Source organism: Temnothorax americanus, unplaced genomic scaffold (assembly GCF_048541705.1).
Source record: "Temnothorax americanus isolate GAGA-0224 unplaced genomic scaffold, ASM4854170v1 Scaffold15, whole genome shotgun sequence".
Lineage (NCBI taxonomy): Eukaryota > Metazoa > Arthropoda > Insecta > Hymenoptera > Formicidae > Temnothorax > Temnothorax americanus.
In genome coordinates, this window is record NW_027509286.1 from 3,279,691 (window position 1) to 3,297,846 (window position 18,156).

The 18,156-nt window shown below is 42.5% G+C and overlaps 1 protein-coding gene across 4 annotated transcripts in view; it reads right to left on the reverse strand.

The window, feature by feature from the left end:
• LOC143895228 (CUGBP Elav-like family member 4) overlaps positions 1–18,156 on the reverse strand; it is a 466,213-nt gene that overhangs the window by 207,906 nt on the left and 240,151 nt on the right. Inside the window, exon 1 of one of the 4 annotated variants that reach the window (XM_077402213.1) lies at positions 820–872. The exons of the other annotated variants lie outside the window; for them this stretch is intronic. The gene's annotated coding sequence lies outside the window, so the exon portion shown is untranslated. Of the gene's footprint in view, positions 1–819; positions 873–18,156 lie in introns of those variants that run through there. 4 annotated transcript variants of the gene reach the window in all.

The window sequence follows — 18,156 nt, forward strand, 5'->3', positions numbered from 1 at the left end:
TCGCTACTCGTTATACGCTCTTATCCGGCCTTCTCTTTCGCCAAACCAACCAGCCCCTCTCGGGCGTAACACACAGAGAGAGCCCCATCCGGTATCAGAATAATTCGCATTTATTTGTCGTACGCCCCGCGACGCCGTCGTTCCGAGTCGCCGTAATGAAATGTCGTCGAATGCAATAAGATACAGCCGGATTCTTATTCCGCCGGAATAAGACTTTTATTATGTTGCCTCGTGGACCTCGCTAAAATCACGATTGTACCCACTTTTCTTCTTTGAGGAGAGCACCGCAGAGTATTCTACTCGCGCATCCACTCGCACACGGAGAAAAGCTTGGGGAAACGGGATAAGTTTTTGTTGATGTACGGAAAATTGCGTTCCGGATTATGCATAAATCGCCATTTCCTCTGTCCGTATTACGTGTCACTTTTGTAAATCACGGAATTTATGTTTCACGAGAGCGAAGAGACCCCCGTTCGACTTTGACAAACGATTACGCCATTATGCCTGACAGCTCCACTACCGTAAACAGAATGAAAAATATCGCGAGTTATATACGCGCAGCGTATTCGCTAACTTTTAAACTTTTCCCGTATCTTTGAAAGAGTTTATCCTTATAACGCGATTATATAAATACGTACTTCACGAGACAGTTTATTAGCTTGTTAAGCTTAAATCTCAAACGTCATAATTCCTATTTCCATTATATCCTCAAAGATTACGGAATTGAGAGATAAATATAAAATCTCTCTTTCGGAATCTTGCGAAAAAGAAAAGATTCTCTGACATCTAATATCGACACTATTTTTGTATTGCTCTTACCCATCGCTTTCAGGTACCATAAATATGAAGTAGCTTCGTGACATATGACTCACCTGGAAAGAAAAAGAGGAACGTTATTGAGAAAAATGAACCAATAGCATATATTGCACATCTAATACTTAGTATTAATAGTATATACGTGGAGGCCGCGCGCATTCGTACACTTTAATGATGCAGCAGCAGTGAAAGTTTCTATGAATTAATGATCGGTGAACGTATTGCTTCGCAAAATGTTACTGACAGAATCGATCGGCAGATTAAATTTTCATTTACCGTAACACCCCATGCCTAGCTTTGCGCGGTAGCGGCGTAAATTCGGTGCCGTTCGGCTGGCACGCTTGGGTTCATTAAAGCAATCCAGCTCGCGTTTAATCCCCGTGAACCCGCCAAAATCATGTTCGATAAACATTACCGCAACACAGCGGTTTTCTTTGGCGGCGGAGTTAAGATAGTCGGGGGGAGGTGTAGATAGGTGAAACGCGCGTGCGAGCGCGTCGCGTCGTGACGAGAATTTTACTTGACAAACAACCTACGATCCACGAAGATTGCTCGCCGCGATCGGCCAATGATTAAAGCACGCTCTCGTCACTCGTGAGGAACGAAAATTTAAAGCCGAAAATATGTCACGCCAGCACGAACGTGCTCTAGAAGATTGACGCTAATCCTGCACGTTTTGCCAAAAGCTCGTCTCCCACGTTGGGCTTAGCGAAGTGGGGGTGCGTGTACACGCGTCATAAAACATATTACAAAAAATATATACGCATAGTGTCTACCGAGCATTACTTTAACCCAGCTCCTGGAGAAAATTAGAATTAAAAATCCTAATATGAAAGTGATCGAGATCGTGATAGTTTTTCGAATTATAAGTGATTTATAATTCAAAAGGTTAGCTGATATCACAGAGAATTTAAAATAATTATGCTTACGTACGTACCGTACTGTTACCTGTATTATTTTTTTACTTAAGATAATGTAAAAAGAAATAATTTAAAATCTAAAATTGAAGAATATATAAAATTTATCTCTGTTTCGTGTGATTGAAAAATATATAAATAAATTTTATAATTTATTAATATTATATCTTATGTTAAAAATTTTTGCCGAGGAGAGAGCAAAATTGTGGATTTTAATGAACCCAAAAAGAAAGAGGACAAGCGCTATGGTCTGCGGTTTTTAATTTTATTTTTTTGCTTTATTAAAATTATACAATTTTATGATACTAATATTATATACATTTTATTCTCCAAACGAACTAAATTTGGCTTTATAATGGCTCATTTATTGATATTAATTTGAATTGTTGGGAACCAAAATATTCGGCATTTATGTTACAGTGTGTGTGTGTGTAACGTTAAATAACAGTAAATATAAAATAATATAGTAACATTTCGTAACGGTATTAATTTGGCTAATACGCGGCACTCGGCATTTGTTTTCTTTGTGCGCGCGGCGCACATAGTGTTGTGTGTATATACAAATTGTTACCTGACCATTCATGTGACGAAACTTGAGCGGGCGGTTAGTACCGTGAGACGCTCTGTATGTCGCATTAGCTCTCGAAACGTTGCGATAGGTACTGAAACGCGATTATTCCTTATGGACAATTAGCAACTACAAGTTCGCGCGATCGATTAACATACCATAAGCGTATTGAGACAACTATTCGACGCGCGATCTATTCATGGAAAAGGCGAATCTAGACACGATAGGGAATAAGAATTACAAATTATAAATTATATTTCGTAATGGCCCATTTCGCTCTTGTCGTCTGATACAACTGGCAATTGATTAACATTGAAATAATTTATATAAAGATTTGCTTCGCGGAAAATATTTATTAAACGTCATTTTATTTCATTCCAAGAGTCAACCTAATAATAAATAGCAAATAATAATGATTAAACAAATTATGAAAGATTACGACAAAATTGTTACCGAAGACAAATTAGTAATCAATTTTTATTGAATTATATACAATATTACGTGAATTATATACCAGTAATGTAAGATATTTTATGATTTATATGCTATATTTGTGATACGTATATATTAAAAAAATCTGGATATTGTTTTCTTTCTCTTGCGTCACTTCATATAATACATATTTAACCATGAAAAGATACAGGAAAGAATGCAGACCTTGACTGTTATTAAAGAAATATTTGGGAAGAGAAAAAGAGAAAAGAAAATAACAAAAAATTAAATATTAATCATTTTTCTCCGCGTTTTATAATTTTTTTTATTTCATATAAATACAACATATATAAAAATTTTCCTTCGATTTTCTTGGTCCATGAAATGTGAACACTGTGAAAGAACTTTAATAAAAGCTTTATGTTCTCAAAAATGCCAGTACTTGACTTATTTTCTTTTCCTTTCTTCTTAATTTTTATCCTTTATCTAAGCAGTAATCTCGTAAATTTAATAATATTAAAATTTTCCAAATAACTTTATTACTACATCATACCTCTATAGTGTTCTTAAATTGCATTTCTTGAAAATAAATTTATGAAGTGTTTGGTAAAAAATAAAGCAACGGTAAAAATAACTTTATCTTTAGAAACAAATTCTCTTTTATGAAAATCATTAACTATTAAAGGATGAAATTCAAACCAATGCATGAGTTAAATAACATATCGTTATTTTTAACTATCATGTGTGTCGAAATTCATTATGTTAACACACGCAAAACAGTATTATGTTTTAACTCCATTGGTTTAGTTAAATTAATATTGTTTTAATTAAATTAACGATATATTGAGAAGCCGTGGCAACGTATATAAAAATGGTTAAAAATGATTCAACTTAATATTACGAATTTGACACGCGGTATACTTTTTACCAATTATATTTAGTAATTTATACAACTTGTAATTTGTATTCTATTGCATAAGATACGTGTCAGTAAGTGAGACAAATTGCCATTATTTACTGTCAATGATCACAATTTGATAATTTATTATTATTATTAGTTGAGTAGTTACGGTCGAACAGGAATGGCCATTCCTGCAACATGAGTTACGAGTTCTAAATCACAGTCATTCTCACGCAAATCATATAAATGCGACCGTTCAAACTATCAAGTAGCTAATTTAACGATATATTTTATATGTATATTAATATACTATTTCATGCGATTCCGGTATGAATCCAAATATAAAATAAATTTATAATTATCATGTCGTATGTCATATGTCGAGTCAGTACAACGAAATTTACTCGACTACATTGATGTATCTCCGGAACTGCGTACATGATTATAGCTAGTTGTATTTCAAGAACTAACACTACCGGCCGCTTTAAGTCGGAGAACAGCTTATAAGGAGCGTTAAAAGGAGCCAGTCGTGATCGAGCGTGCTCTCGGATAGCCTTAAAGGGGCCAACTGTTGCAATAGCCGTGCAAAAAGTCGACCGCGGGCGTGCCGCTGGCTTTCGAAGTCTTAACCCCGGCCAGGCATTCCCTTGCCCAGGCAGACGCGGATGCTTAAACTTTGTCGACAACCTAGAATACCTTCGCCATCCATCTGAGCATACGTCTTGCACAATTTATACGCAGTCGGCGATGCACGTGTGTGGCGGAGCGTCGGAAGAAGTATGTACCAGGCCATGGTGCAATACTTCACGTGCGAAGCACGCATCCCTCCGCCGCGCGCTACTTTAATACGTAATCATTTCGCATTCGCGATACGGAAAACTCTCATTGCGTATGAATAAAAATACGCGACTATACACTATAGACTCGCGAAACTCTAACGCGATGATGTTGATATAACGATAAACTGCAACGCGGGAATGGCGCATATTGCACGCGCGGAAATTTATTTCCGAATACGCAAAGCTCTCCCTACAAATAAATTCAGCTGTAACGCATTTAGCGATTGTTCTTTTCGCTGAAATCTCGAGATGTATCCCTACGAAAAGAAGGGACAGTCGAAGATACGTTCAACGCATGGAAGCGCCATATTTTCTTTATTGGCCTTACGTCTAGCCGCCCATTTCAGACTCGTAAGAACCCGGAATATTCTTTATTCCCGTCGGTAAATCCTACTCTTTGCTTGGAACGAGTTTCCGCGCGCGCTGGATATCATAGCCTCTACTTTCACAGATCCTGCACTTTCCTTCCTCCATCCCTCGCGCTAACGGCAGCGGTTGCATTTACGAGCGTGAAGGTGGAACGTCGACACTCGTTTCTTTTTCTCAAGGAAAGAACGCGACTTCGAGAGGCTCGAGCAGCGGAAAAAACAGATTCGAGAAGAATTATTTTCCTGCAATGGCATTGTAATTATATGGTTATTTCGAGGAAACCGTTTCGTTAGAGCTAGGGCATGGATTTGTTCCGTGGGCTTCACACAAAAGTTTCATCAGCTCGTATTTTTCTCGTAGAAACGTAATACTAAGATGACCACTAGTCTTTATACCGTGTTCGACTGTATTCGGGAGTAATCTCACTTCCGTCTTTCCCGCCCCCTCGCCCTTAAAGTCGCTCCCTCGAGTTAGCCAGCGCGCGTAGGGGGAAATCGCGATCACGTTTGGTGTTGCGGTCACGTGCGCGTATTTCGGAGTACGTGATGTTTGTGAGATGTCCACGATCATTAAGCTTCCAACTGTGCGCGATCAGCAAGCGTCGGGGGCCCGGAAATTTCATTACACGTGCGGAAATACCAAATTTATCGAGCATCGAATATCGCGCGTGGGATTTTCCTGCGGGATAACAAAAAGCGATTTCGACTGGAAAAAAAAGGTAGTCATTTATCTCTGAGATCGTATCGGAGAATGGGTAGACTCTGACATTATCGAGGCTCCCTTTAATCCCATTAGGATTTACGAGTTTTACGGGATCTCATTATGGATGCAACTAATTGCCAATGAGATAAAGTCTTCTTTCATGGGTCGTATAACTGATTCGAGAGGCCACGAGAGACGCACAAGAGAGGCCCGTCGAACCTCAAAATCCTCATTGTTCCGACCCAGCCTATGCGGCGCAAATGCGGCGTAATACCCGCAGTTTTTTGCCCTTTTTCATTCCTTAAGTAATTGTTACACGCTCTGTTGATTAGGGAAAAAAACGAAGAGTAATCTCGAAGAGGCAGATCATGACACGTGACAATCCTAATTTCGCTCTTAAAATTTCGATACGCGATTTTAATAGCAACGCACTTAAAGCGTATACATTGAAAAATAGCTACGTTGAAATATCGTTTCTTCGATATCGAGTAAAATTTGTCGCTGCTTTACCCGAGGACTCGCTCATTTTCTAAGCTAAAAACGGGAGTTTAATTTGTGCTTCGACGACGTGAGTTGACGGCCAAGTCGCCACATGAAGTCGGCATTGGGGTCTCGATGCGTGACACGGATGCAAATATGCATTCGCGAAAGGGGAATAACGGCGGTGTACTCGTGCTCTGTGCCGCTCTCTCCTCCCCCGAGCCCTGTTTCTCCCCGCGGTATTTCCGCGCACTCGGATTTCCGACGCAACAGTAAATTCCTCACTTTGAGAATATGAAATTTCCCGCGTTTACATCCACACATGCATGCACAGTCGCCGGGTTGGGGGCTCTTCGCGTACTCGTACGAGGTCTCTACCGAGATACAAGTCAGATAAGACGGGCGGAACAATATTTTCCTGGCGGGCACTTTGCCAGAAGCTCGTGGCAAGGGTGAAGATTAGCGCAACCTTGGTAACGACCTTATAAAACACCGAGCTCAGCCGGCGTACGCCGAAAATATTGCCTCGCAAATTGAAAGGTACGGCAGAGGCGTGCTCCAGCTTCTGCTTCTCCGTTCCTACTCTCTTTCTCTCTTTTTTCCTTTCTCTCTCTTCTATGTGTTATCTCCCCGCGCGTGTTCTCCTTGTCTCGAGGAGAACAGATTCGCCCCCGAAAATGCGTCGCGGGAAGTTACGCTTCAAGATTTCGCTGAATAGTTCGTTCGCGAACAAAGTCTTCACAAAGTTTCGCGAGGATCAATGGGCGTGACTGTTTTCTCGATCGTATAATGTGAGAGAGTAATAAGTTTATGCATTCACGTATTTGATTCTATACTATTTCAAAAGTGGAGGATAAAATTTCAAAAACAAAATAACTAACATAAATAAGATGGAAATTGTATCGACAAATATCTATGTCAGTCATTATTATTCAATTTAGATAACGTGTAAGTATCGCGACGATATCAATTGGATTTATTTAACAGATTGAAGGGCAATAAGATCGAAAAAATTATAGATTAATTCTATTACATTTTTATAATAAATAAAAGAAGCCAAATAAGGATAATTATAAGCTAAAAATAAGTTATAGACTTTGAAGTTTTATGAATTATCTGCATTGGATTTAAGGACGTTCTCTCGTCCTTATACTAGAGAAAATCGATTTTTTTAGGATTTTCTTGAAACTGTAAATATACGTTAATTTAGATGTGGTTTACGCGTGGTATAAATTTCAGTACCTCTTCTGGTATAAAAAATAAAGATACTGAGCCTCAAAGTTTTTTAAAAAAATTTAAAATTTAATTTTTTTTAATTTTGGCATTTTTTCCTTATAGAATTCGACGAGAGGAGCAACTTTGGTTCTCTTGGCCAACCTCGTATTTCTTACCGTTTGACCTGAAAAACCTTTTCATTAGTAAAAGTTGAAACTTTGAGGCTCAGTATCTTGATTTTTTATACCGGAAGAGGTACTGAAATTTATACCACGCATAAAACATACCTAAATTAACGTATATTCACAGTTTCAAGAAAATCCTAAAAAAATCGATTTTCTCTAGTATATATAAGGACGAGAGAACGTCCTTAAGAAAAACAAATTGGCCAATATTGAAATTGGCAAACATATGAAATAGTTTCATTACATTAAACCGTTCATCTTCCTTTGAATCCCAGTTTTTACATAAACGCAAAGCGTTTCAATACGAGCAATTACGAATGAAAACGATGCGAGTGCGCTTTCCGGATACGTAAATACACAACTCCTTTCGTACTCGTGGCCAACGCAACACGTTACATGGGTTCGCGTTAGATTTCTTTTTTTTTCCGCGGTATATGAAGTACCATCTCTCCCGAGGGAAAGCGAATCGTTGCAGTACCCTTGAAATCATGAAGTATATTCCCCACGTATTTCTCTGCCTAACCTACCACGCGTAACAAACCCTTCTGAAACCGAGCAAACGCGTGTGCGGCCCGGTGTAATTATTTCGCAATTTGCTACCCTTCGCAGGATGTAGATTTAAAATAGCCCGTATTTATTGTGCTCGTCGGTGAGACGGGACACCCGAGGGAACAGTAAGCTGCCGCTCTCGCGGCAAACGTGCGCGAGATTCTCCCCGGGATCTCATGTGAGAAAAAATAAGATACACCCGAACGCAATAATCTCCAGTCCCGAGCATTCGCCGGAAAATTGTCCTCTTTATTGTAAACAATTTCGCCAGTCTCCCGCATTCGTTCGTTTGCGCGAGATGCTTCGCGAGGAGAAAATAGCTCACACGACTATGTTGCGGTAGCCCCGGCCTGCTGTTTCTACCAAACACAAGGGGACTGGATCCCCAATAATTATCGTCCGTGCAACCGCTTTTTCTTCCTCGCTCTGGGTAATGTCGCAACATTAGGGGTAGATAGGTAGGTTGGACGACGATGGGCCGGACTTGGCTTCGCGCACCGGGCCACTACAGACGATTCGGCGTGTGCAATGGCTCGTAACGCTGTGCGCAGCGAGAAACGCACGAGATCCGCCTCACCGACGCGAGAGGCTGGAGATCCGGAGCTTGGCCGACAGCCAAGCGCCGCTTTACTTTATTCGACTTTCGTGCGAGAAGCGCCGGGGACCCGGAGAGCAAAGTACATACTGGGACAGATATATATCGATGTCCTCCGAAAAAATTGTCGCGTCATTGCGTATCCCGCGTAACTGCGACTATATACGCTAAGTTCGCTCCGCCGCGCCGATCGGAGCCGAATTTTCGCTTCGTTGCGCGAACATCAATCTCATATCCAATAGAAATATTTTTCGTTTTGGTTGTGTTTAGTTTGTTTGCTAACAAAAATTGCGGTTCGCGGAAAATCAGTGAGATTAATATAAAGAATCATGTACGCCAGCGAGTCCGATAGTCGAATCCCTCTTTTTCGTTCCGGCTCGTTGCAGAATGACTCTTCTTTCAGGACCCCGTGCCTTTCGAGAAGCCTCTCGACAAGTCTAGATCGGTTATAATAAAATGATCGTTTCGCAAATGTATATTATTTATATATCGAGTTTGTTATTTGCGCTAGTACGTTTCTTATAATCGTTTTTACATGTTTTTTCCGTCTGTTTTTCGTTTGTTTGTACGCCGAATAATTTCGGCGGTCAGATATGTGACGATGTAATCGCCACAATATTATTCAGGAGTACTAGAATTAATACTTGAGAAAAAGCTTACGCAAAGTCTTGAGATGGGCATTATTTATCTCTATTCTGGTTTATGCGCGTATTTGTTACTCGTATACACCCTGTAACATTCAATCTTCACCATTAATTCCTACTGGATCGGTCTCCGGTCGTATCGTATAGGATCCAGGACGCGAAGGGAAGGAGGGCGAATCGAATGAGCAGAACTCAGGGAAGTGAGTTTAATGTCCGTCCCGACCCACCGCGAATTACCTCGCGGAGATTTATTAAAACCGTAAAGCAGAAGAAACGATTTCGCTTGAGCGTGTCTGTATATGCTGTGTGTTCGCAGTGAAAGCAATGGGAGAAACGGAAAGCGCGTAGAGACGAAGGGAGGGGGCCGATGCGGGGGTGTAGAGAGGTTGCGCGTCTGTGCCTGACGTTAGTGACCATGGGGCATTTTCTTGGTCAAGCTCGCCCGGTTCACGTTGGATTAGTTCCCGTTTCCTAACTCGGGGCGATGCGCCCGGCCAATTAAAGCGCCGTTAACCTTTTCTCTGCAGTGCCGTTGTAGGTACCGGCTTGATTCTCTTATCCGCAGAAACGGACTGCTCGTTCCGTAAAAGAACCATATAATACGAAAGGAGAAGTCTGTGGCCAGCTTCCGAGACTGTCGAATCGAAGGATTACGCCCTCTCGCTTTCTTGTTCCTCCGCCTCTCTTCTCCCGATCCAGCGCGATATACCCCTCTCGTTAAGCTCGAGTCCAATATTTATTTTTAAGTAGATCAGGAAGAACAAAAGATAATTTTAAGCAGCCTTTCTTCCCAGTTTTTTCTTAATAAACAAAACTTTTCGTAACGATCGCCGATATAATATACAGGCGACTATACTTAATCGAGAACAAGTAGCTTAATTGAGAACGCTCTACGCGAAGTACGAAAATAATATTTCACGCTTATCATAAACACACACAATAAGAACTTCTCTAGCTTCTTATACTTCCGAAGTCTCATTTTATACTTTCATCTTGTTCGCGGCGATGCTCTTATTAAGAACAAAACAAAAGTCCATTATTATTTTATTAATATCTATGCGATGTATGTTATGTATATAAGAATGCATATACATATACAAAGCTCATTAAACAGTGTTTATTATTATCATCGATACGTTGATAATCGATATTGCATGCAACGTGTTATATGCATTTTTCCGAATCGCGAGATTGAATCTATGTGTAATTTTATGTGATTTTTTAATAGCCGGCAAGAAGATCCTATAGAAATCTAATCCGGATTTCTAGTTTCGGAAACTCATTGTGAAAATACATTGTGAAAATAATGTGTTTGAATTTCCGAGAAATGTCATCTTAAAATTATCTGATTGTGAGTCAACAGGACTGAATAAATGCGACGGTATATTTAGAGCACTAAATTATTTAGAGTATTTGACAGATATATATATAACGGTCTTTAGAAATTGCAATTCATGAAAAAATTATTTTGAGAATATAATTAAATTATTTGATTAGAAGAACTTGGCATAGTTTTAATCTTTCAAAGGTTTATGCATATTACAGTCGTCGAATTACGAATGTTTCAAGTGGCGTGGTTAGAGCTTTCTCCCTCTTTCTCCAGTTTTCTCCGTTCATTGCTCTCGCTCAGTGGTGAGAGCTTGGCTCGGGACTAACCGACTCATTCATTGCCTAGTTTAGCAGCAGTTTGCCCTGAATATTTATAGCTGGCCTCATCTCGACGACCCGTGTAAATATCACTCGAAAAGTTCAACGGTTCCTTAGTTCTGGGCTGGCGGTAAGAGTCGTTCCGCGCGTGAATGCGCTATAAAATAGGTCGCGCGAAACATATGATGGAAGAGAATAATAACATTTTGAATCATTTGCCGTCGTACATCAGAAAAACGAATTTTTATTCAATGCGAATTTATACTTTAACGGCTTGCCTGATAGCCCGATACGGAAAATCATCCAAAATTGTGCGACTTTGATAACGACGAAACGTGTCATCAGAGAACCGATAAACAAACCAGCCACGCGCTAAATTGCTAGCGGCAAATTGTGCTCCAAACTGTGTCCAAACCTAGTAATCACGCGTGCAATCGTATCGGAAGTAATTACAATGCGCAACGCGATCGTAGGCATTTTTTCCTGTGTAAAAAAAGCCCGGGTACAGGACCAATGCGATAATTTCCGTTCGCGCCGCGGCGCGCGGCCGCGGCCACCGCCCCCGCGCCGTCGTGTCACTATTCGCCTTGTCACACTCTGGGCGCGTTTCTCTCTCCGACTCATTTGAGATGCACTGCCGCAAAGCGCGTAGCACGCGCGGCCAATGCGAATCCAATATCGGAAAACAATTTTTCTCGGGGAAGAATTTTAGCGCGGTTTTTCAAGACTTCGGACCTTACTGGCTCGTGCTGTGGCACCCCCGGACTGCGCCACCCTTCCTCCCTACCTTCGCCATCCTTTATTCTCTCTATCCTCTCCGAGCCGCCTGCATCCCCCGCGCTCTTGTTCTGCTTCTGTCGTGCCGGCCCATTTTCTCCGTACCACCTTTAAACCGTGCTCGTTTCTCGCAATAAAAGAGTGCCCGCGGTCTTTCGCCCGTGACTTACGGCCGTGCCGGTAATAACGATAAACGTTAATGTCGCTTTGTCATTGCGAGCGCAAGCTATCGGGGATTAATCGGTTCGTTAAATTCTTTTTTCTTTTCATCCGCGCCATTTGCATCGGCGTCGAAAGGTACGTTCCCTTTCTATATTCGTTACGAATCTGAGCGTAACGAACCGGAGGCGGAGGTGCGCGATTGTGTCGCACATATGAAAATATGAGGTGCGTTACCGCAAGGACATTTACTGGCAGCGCGATATTGCGACGCGAAAATTGCGTAGGGCTTTATTGAGATATAATTAATTAGCGTGTGAATCAAAGGGAACTAACGGGTATGAGAGGGTGAGCGGCGCGGGCGGCGGCTCGAATGCGAAGCGTCTAGTTAGAACGGTCGCTGAAAGTTAGCCCGAGTTTCGTCTCGACGCAGGAAGCTGGCCATGAAGCACACTCGTTTATAACGGACCGGGGAAACAAAATTAAATTGTAATTGCACCACGTATACAATGGCGCGGACCATCTAGGTAAGCACCCTGCCGACGACAACTAATTACATTTAGGTACCTCACTTTTACCATGACGCCGAGTAATTGCCTCGGGTAGTCATAATGAAAAAGTATCGATTGTGCCCGCGTTACCCGCTCGCGAGGAGGAGGAGGAGGAGGAGGAGGAGGAGGAGGAGACCTGTACCTTTCGTCACCTGCGTTTAATGCACAACTCTTGCAGTTGCTTTTAGCAACTCTCGCGTTTTTTATGTCCTGCGGCGCGTATTACAAATTAACGACATCTGCGCCGTGCATTCGTAATGAACGTACTGAATATGCGAGAAAGCGTAAACGAGATAGTGTGTTGAGAGCGTTTATTTCCGCGTTTAATAATATTAACGAAACCGTACCGTCTTTTTTTTCAAGTTGATTCGCATAGTTAATTGATCATCTTTAAGTTCTCACTGTTCTTGTTACGATAATATATGGTGGGAAGTTTTATCATTGGTTAAAAACTGTACCCAAAAGACTGAAAGTATTAGATTGAATTTTGACGTGGTCGGTTATACAATTTAGTTAAATTTTTCGTTGTCTGGCCGATCTTTGGAGAAAAAAAACACCCTACATCTGATAGTCAAACAAATAACCACCCTCGGCCTGCGTTTACTCCACCGGCCATCCACCAGCCATCCACCGGTCTACGTTTCTCCACCGGCCATACAATTATATTATATATAATATCTAAAAAAAATCATTCTAATACATTTGATATTTTGGTATGTTTGACTTAAGTTTATGTTTTATAATTTATTAATAAATATATATTTATAATGTTTTACGGTAGAGAGATATTTATTTACGGACTTTTATTACGAAATGCGTGCAACGACTAAATAATATTTTTTACCATGGGAGGAGCTATGTTCCTTCTCGCATCTCGGACCGGTTTCTGATTGTATTTATATAATCATGGTGTTTAATCGGTTAGTTTATACAACTTTGTAATTAGCGATTTTGTATCTTATTAAAATTCCTAGAATGGATAATAATTTTATACATTAGAAAGATCAGAAAGAAAATGTAGAAATGTTGAAAACATTTTTATATAAGACGGAATGGATATTAAAAATTTGCGGGAATGAAAGGAAGAAAGTCCATGTTGAAACCCTTTCCGCGGGACGGACGATGAGAGTAAAAACCGGTACTTAGCGAAGTTAACTAGAGTGCAGTGCCAATTACGTATGCAGAAAATGGTGGAGTTGTCGGGTTCACTGGGAAATGGAAGGAGAGCGCAAGGAAAAGAGACTAGGGGTACGCGAAAGTCCGAGTGGAAAAGGGAAAAGTCGGGAAGAGATAGGAGGAAGGAGGAAGAGAGAGCAAGAGCGAAGGAAAAGCGCAGTTTAAGTGCTCGCTCGAGTGAGAAGACGTCGGTACAGAGGCAAGGCGCTAATGAAATAGTCGGTTATGTTTTAAGTACTACTGCTTAATGTACATTCCACGTCGTTTCGCGGTAGCCGGCCGAAAATTCCGGTTTAACTTGCCCGCGGTTCCGCGCTTTTTTTTTTGCAAATATTTAAATTAGACACTTTAGAGATACACTTAATTGGAATTGGATCGGTGAATTCAGGATTATTTTCGCCTTTATCGTACGTCAACTTCGCCGGATATAGGTAAACGTCGATGATTGTTGATCGGAGATGAATATACGAGTCTCGAGCGCGCTCGACTTTAATCGATTTTCGCTTAATCGCGTTATACCCATCTTTCCGTCATTTAACTTGCACACAAAGGAACGGATCGAATTAGTCCCATAAGGGCGTTAAACCACCGCGAAAAGTTATGAAGCGTAACACGAGGCTTAACTCGTGGCAGCTTAAAGGGTTAATAAGATATTTAGTTTACTAACATTCGGACGGAGCCAAGGGTTTATGCGAGGGCTAGTGAGAGCCACCCGTGGTCTAAGAGACTTAGAAGCTAGCGGTCATCCCTTGAGTGCATTCTCCTGTTCCGCAGTGTCTACCGACGCGCGCTTTAGGCTTTCAAGATCATTAATTTAAGGCGCCGCCGCCGCAGGCACTGCGAGGCACTGAATCCTCGATGCTTTCTAGAGGAAGACTCGAGGCAGTAGGACGGAAAAGAAGCAGACGAGAGAGAAAGAATTCCCAAACTCGCTTAGTGTTTATCGATCGTTCTCAATTGGCTAAAAGCATCACTCGCGACGTAAGGATTAATAAGCGATTGATTTATTGCGTCATTATTCTTATAATTTAATCTCTTTAGAATAGATTAATTGACTTATTAATGAGTTTACGATGGTTTGCACGTAAAAAAGTCTAAGTTACACAAAGTCGATTCGCAGAGAGAAAAAAGTCGTAGATTCGAAAGGAATGCGAGAAAAATAGCGAAGACAAATATCGATCACGATGTTGAGGAGCGAGGGATAGCTGGGCTATCGGGGTGGTCGAGCGGGCGAGCTATTTGCGGGATAATGCGAGATTGAGGGAACAAGGGCGATCACAGAAGAAGGGCATGGAAGGTAAGCTGCAGACGGAAGTGGTTATATGGCCGAATCGGTGGCTGGGGACGAAGAAGCGGAATGGCGAATGGCAGTCGGGAAGTAGTGGACAAGGAAGCTGGGGGGACAAAGTCGTGTGGGACATTTAAGGCTGTTGGTGTTACGAATGCACGCGATGCTTGCTTAGATTCACCTTGTTGAATATTACATGGAGGGACGCCACGCAATCTTGCCTACGGCTCAATCTCGCATTGTTAAACTTGATCAGAGCAAGCTGATCGCAGCGGAAACGCAAAGATCCTCATGGTGAATTCGTAATAGGGGGAAATTAAGTTTAATAAGTTTTTGCTCGTAGAATTCTATTTTCGTAATGATAATCGGAAGCTTTGATTGTCGTATTTTTTGGCACGAGAAACGTTAAAAGATTACGATCGAATCGAGACATATCTCGTACGAGCGTGTAGCTTTGATTGGCGCACGTTTGAACCTTTGTGCAGAAGTTTGAGAGAGAAGGACATGTTCGTTATATTGGTCGAATTTGATTGCGCGGTCCACATGAAATTTGGTCGGCAGACTTTCGATCGGTATAACGAAGCCGGGCAATAACGCGCTGTGTGCGCAACGACGCAATATGTCATACAGTCTGTAAATAACACGATTCGCCTATATTTTCCGGCAAAATTCAATTTTTTTGTTAACGTAAATACAATCATTCTGCGAAACGTGATGAACGTGGTAGTGAGATATAATAAAATATGCAAGAATTGAAACAAATCCTCTCGATGCTTTCTGCTTCTTTCTAAAGAACGTCGTGGAGACAATTACACATTCGATGTCCTCGTGCTCTCTCTCTCTCTCTCTCTCTCTCTCTCTCTCTCTCTCTCTCTTTCTCTCTTTTTCTCTCTCTCTCTCTCTCTCTCTCTCGTCTCACAAAGAACGATCGCCATTGTTCTGGAAGGTAGTTGCCCAAGACTTGAGACGATACAACGTAACATTTTCGTTTCGCGCCATGACGACGATCGGGTGGCACGAGGAAGTAAATCAATCAGTCCGCTGAATGGCCCATTCTTCCTCCTCCTACCGCCACCCTTATAACCGGCAATACCACCCTTCCGACTGCAGCCATTCATCGAGATACACTCTGGCATTCATGATATTCCGCACGATTGCAGGAGATTGAGGTGACTCGGAGATGGAAGAGCCACACCACCGCCCTTTCCTCTCCTCTCCTCTCCTCTCCCCCCCTCTCTCTCTCTCTCTCTCTTTGCGCCATCAACCTTCTTGCCGCTTCCCAAGGAAGCCGCCGTTGCGGAGACGGAATTAGCATCTCCATTAGTCGCGAAGGCATAATGCGATATTACCGGAGGTACACGGCTACCGGAGAGGAAGTGAGACAATGGTCCGCCATGCTACTCGTCGTACCTCACGGTAAGACCCGGTATCTATCGGTCGACTTTGGTCTTCGAATCTTATAATACCCAGCCGCAGGAAGTCCGGGAATGCCGTACTTACCGTGAGTTGTGTAATTTCAGACGAATGCTGCGCGCAGTAAAATCTGATCTAATTACATCGGCAGGAATGCGCTTATTTTCTTAATAAGATAGTACCGCCGCTCGATTCAGTAATGATGACCGGCGTTATACAAAGATCGAAAAGTAGCAATGTTAACATGCATTTTGTATGTGTGTCACGAGCGGTTTGCGCAATATTTGCGTATTTTACACGGTCTTTATAACCGAAATTAATTAACGTAACGAGTTGTGAGGCGTACCGGTGATGTTTTTGTGATTTAATTTTCTCCGTTGTCTGCGCTCGTCGCGAAATAATTGGAGTAAAGGTATACGAGCGTTTTACAGAAGGGTGGTAAATCCTGGAGGGAAATTGGGAAAAGAAGATTTTTAAGGGGCTGTTTGTAAACGCCCTGGGATCGAAGATACATTTTTCTCGACGCGAGAGTCTCTCAAAACGCTCGTAGGGCACGTCTCCGGATTTTGCGAGCGTCGTAGAACGATTCGACGGGGGCGGCGGCGATGATATTTCCGATTCAGCCTCCATTAACGGAACGTGACGATAAAGCTGCAACTGTTATTATCGCCGTCGTTTACGGTGCCCGATGGCCCCGAGTGTGCGGGCTCGGTCGTATATCGGAGCTCTCGTCTTTTTTTTCCTCTCCTCTCCACCTTTTTCTCTTCGTCGCCGCTCGACGTTTTTATTTTCCTCCTTGTCTCGACTTTGCCGCAGATTCAGAGCCAGCGAAAACATTTTTGTCGTTCCTCAAATCTCTCCGGAGGCGACGTCCCCGTGACACGAAATGACTTACTAACGACCGCGGCATAATCGCGACTGTACGGCGTTCTCAACGCTCGACGGAGTTTTATGCCCGAGGATTAGAGCGTTGGTTCACGACGTTAAAGCGGTTACGGTGCAGTTGCATCGCGCGGAGATCGCGGATCGTTTATGATCGAGATTAATGGCGAGTGCGATAATGCCAAGGAGGAATTGTGCCTGCGCGGAAAGTACGTACGCCGCGATTTCGCGCTAGACTCTCATCGAGAGAAATTACTTCTCCTTGTTTTTCCCGTCTTATCGTATTATCCGCGTTATCGTATCCGTCCCCTCGACTTTATCGTATTAAAAGTACAGCGGGACGTTTACGACATCGTATACTGTTTCGCAAGCATTCGCCGTCGTCGTCGTCGTCTTTGTCGTCCTGTGTACACTCGCTTTCTCGCGTTGTGGCTTCGCGAGAACTCGCGCGTCAAAACCCGCGGCACAAAAAGCCGCGACTTATTATCAATGAAACCGCGATGAGCAACGAAACTGCTTGCTATTATAGCACGACGACTCGGGACAAACAGCAGACGCGTTCTCGTAGCTGCGCGACGTTATTAACGCGACGATATCCACCGCGGTTCTGACTCGGTAATGTCATATTGCGAATTTTACTGCCTTCATAATTTACGGCGCGCACGTCGTATGCATGTTTTGCATGCGGGGCACGCGCTTTATGTCACTATCCAGACACGAGCGGTAGTCGGTCGTGCCCGTCTGGGGAAACCGTGCTAAAGGATAACTGCCGATTCCGCAGGTCTCCTTAAGACCTCGTCGAACAGGCATCGACACGCCACCGACTTCGGAATCGCTTGAAAATTCGGAAATAGTTTACCGGCGGCACGTAGAACGGCGAGCTCTCTCTCTCTCTCTCTCTCTCTCTCTCTCTCTCTCTCTCTCTCTCTCTCTCTCTCTCTCTCTCTCTCTCGCACGCGTGCGCGCGCAGAGAGGCTACAGAAAAAGACAGCCGTGCAGCCTTCGCTTTCTTAGATTTCTACGTGTCTTTCTTCCTCTCGTTCTTGCTTGC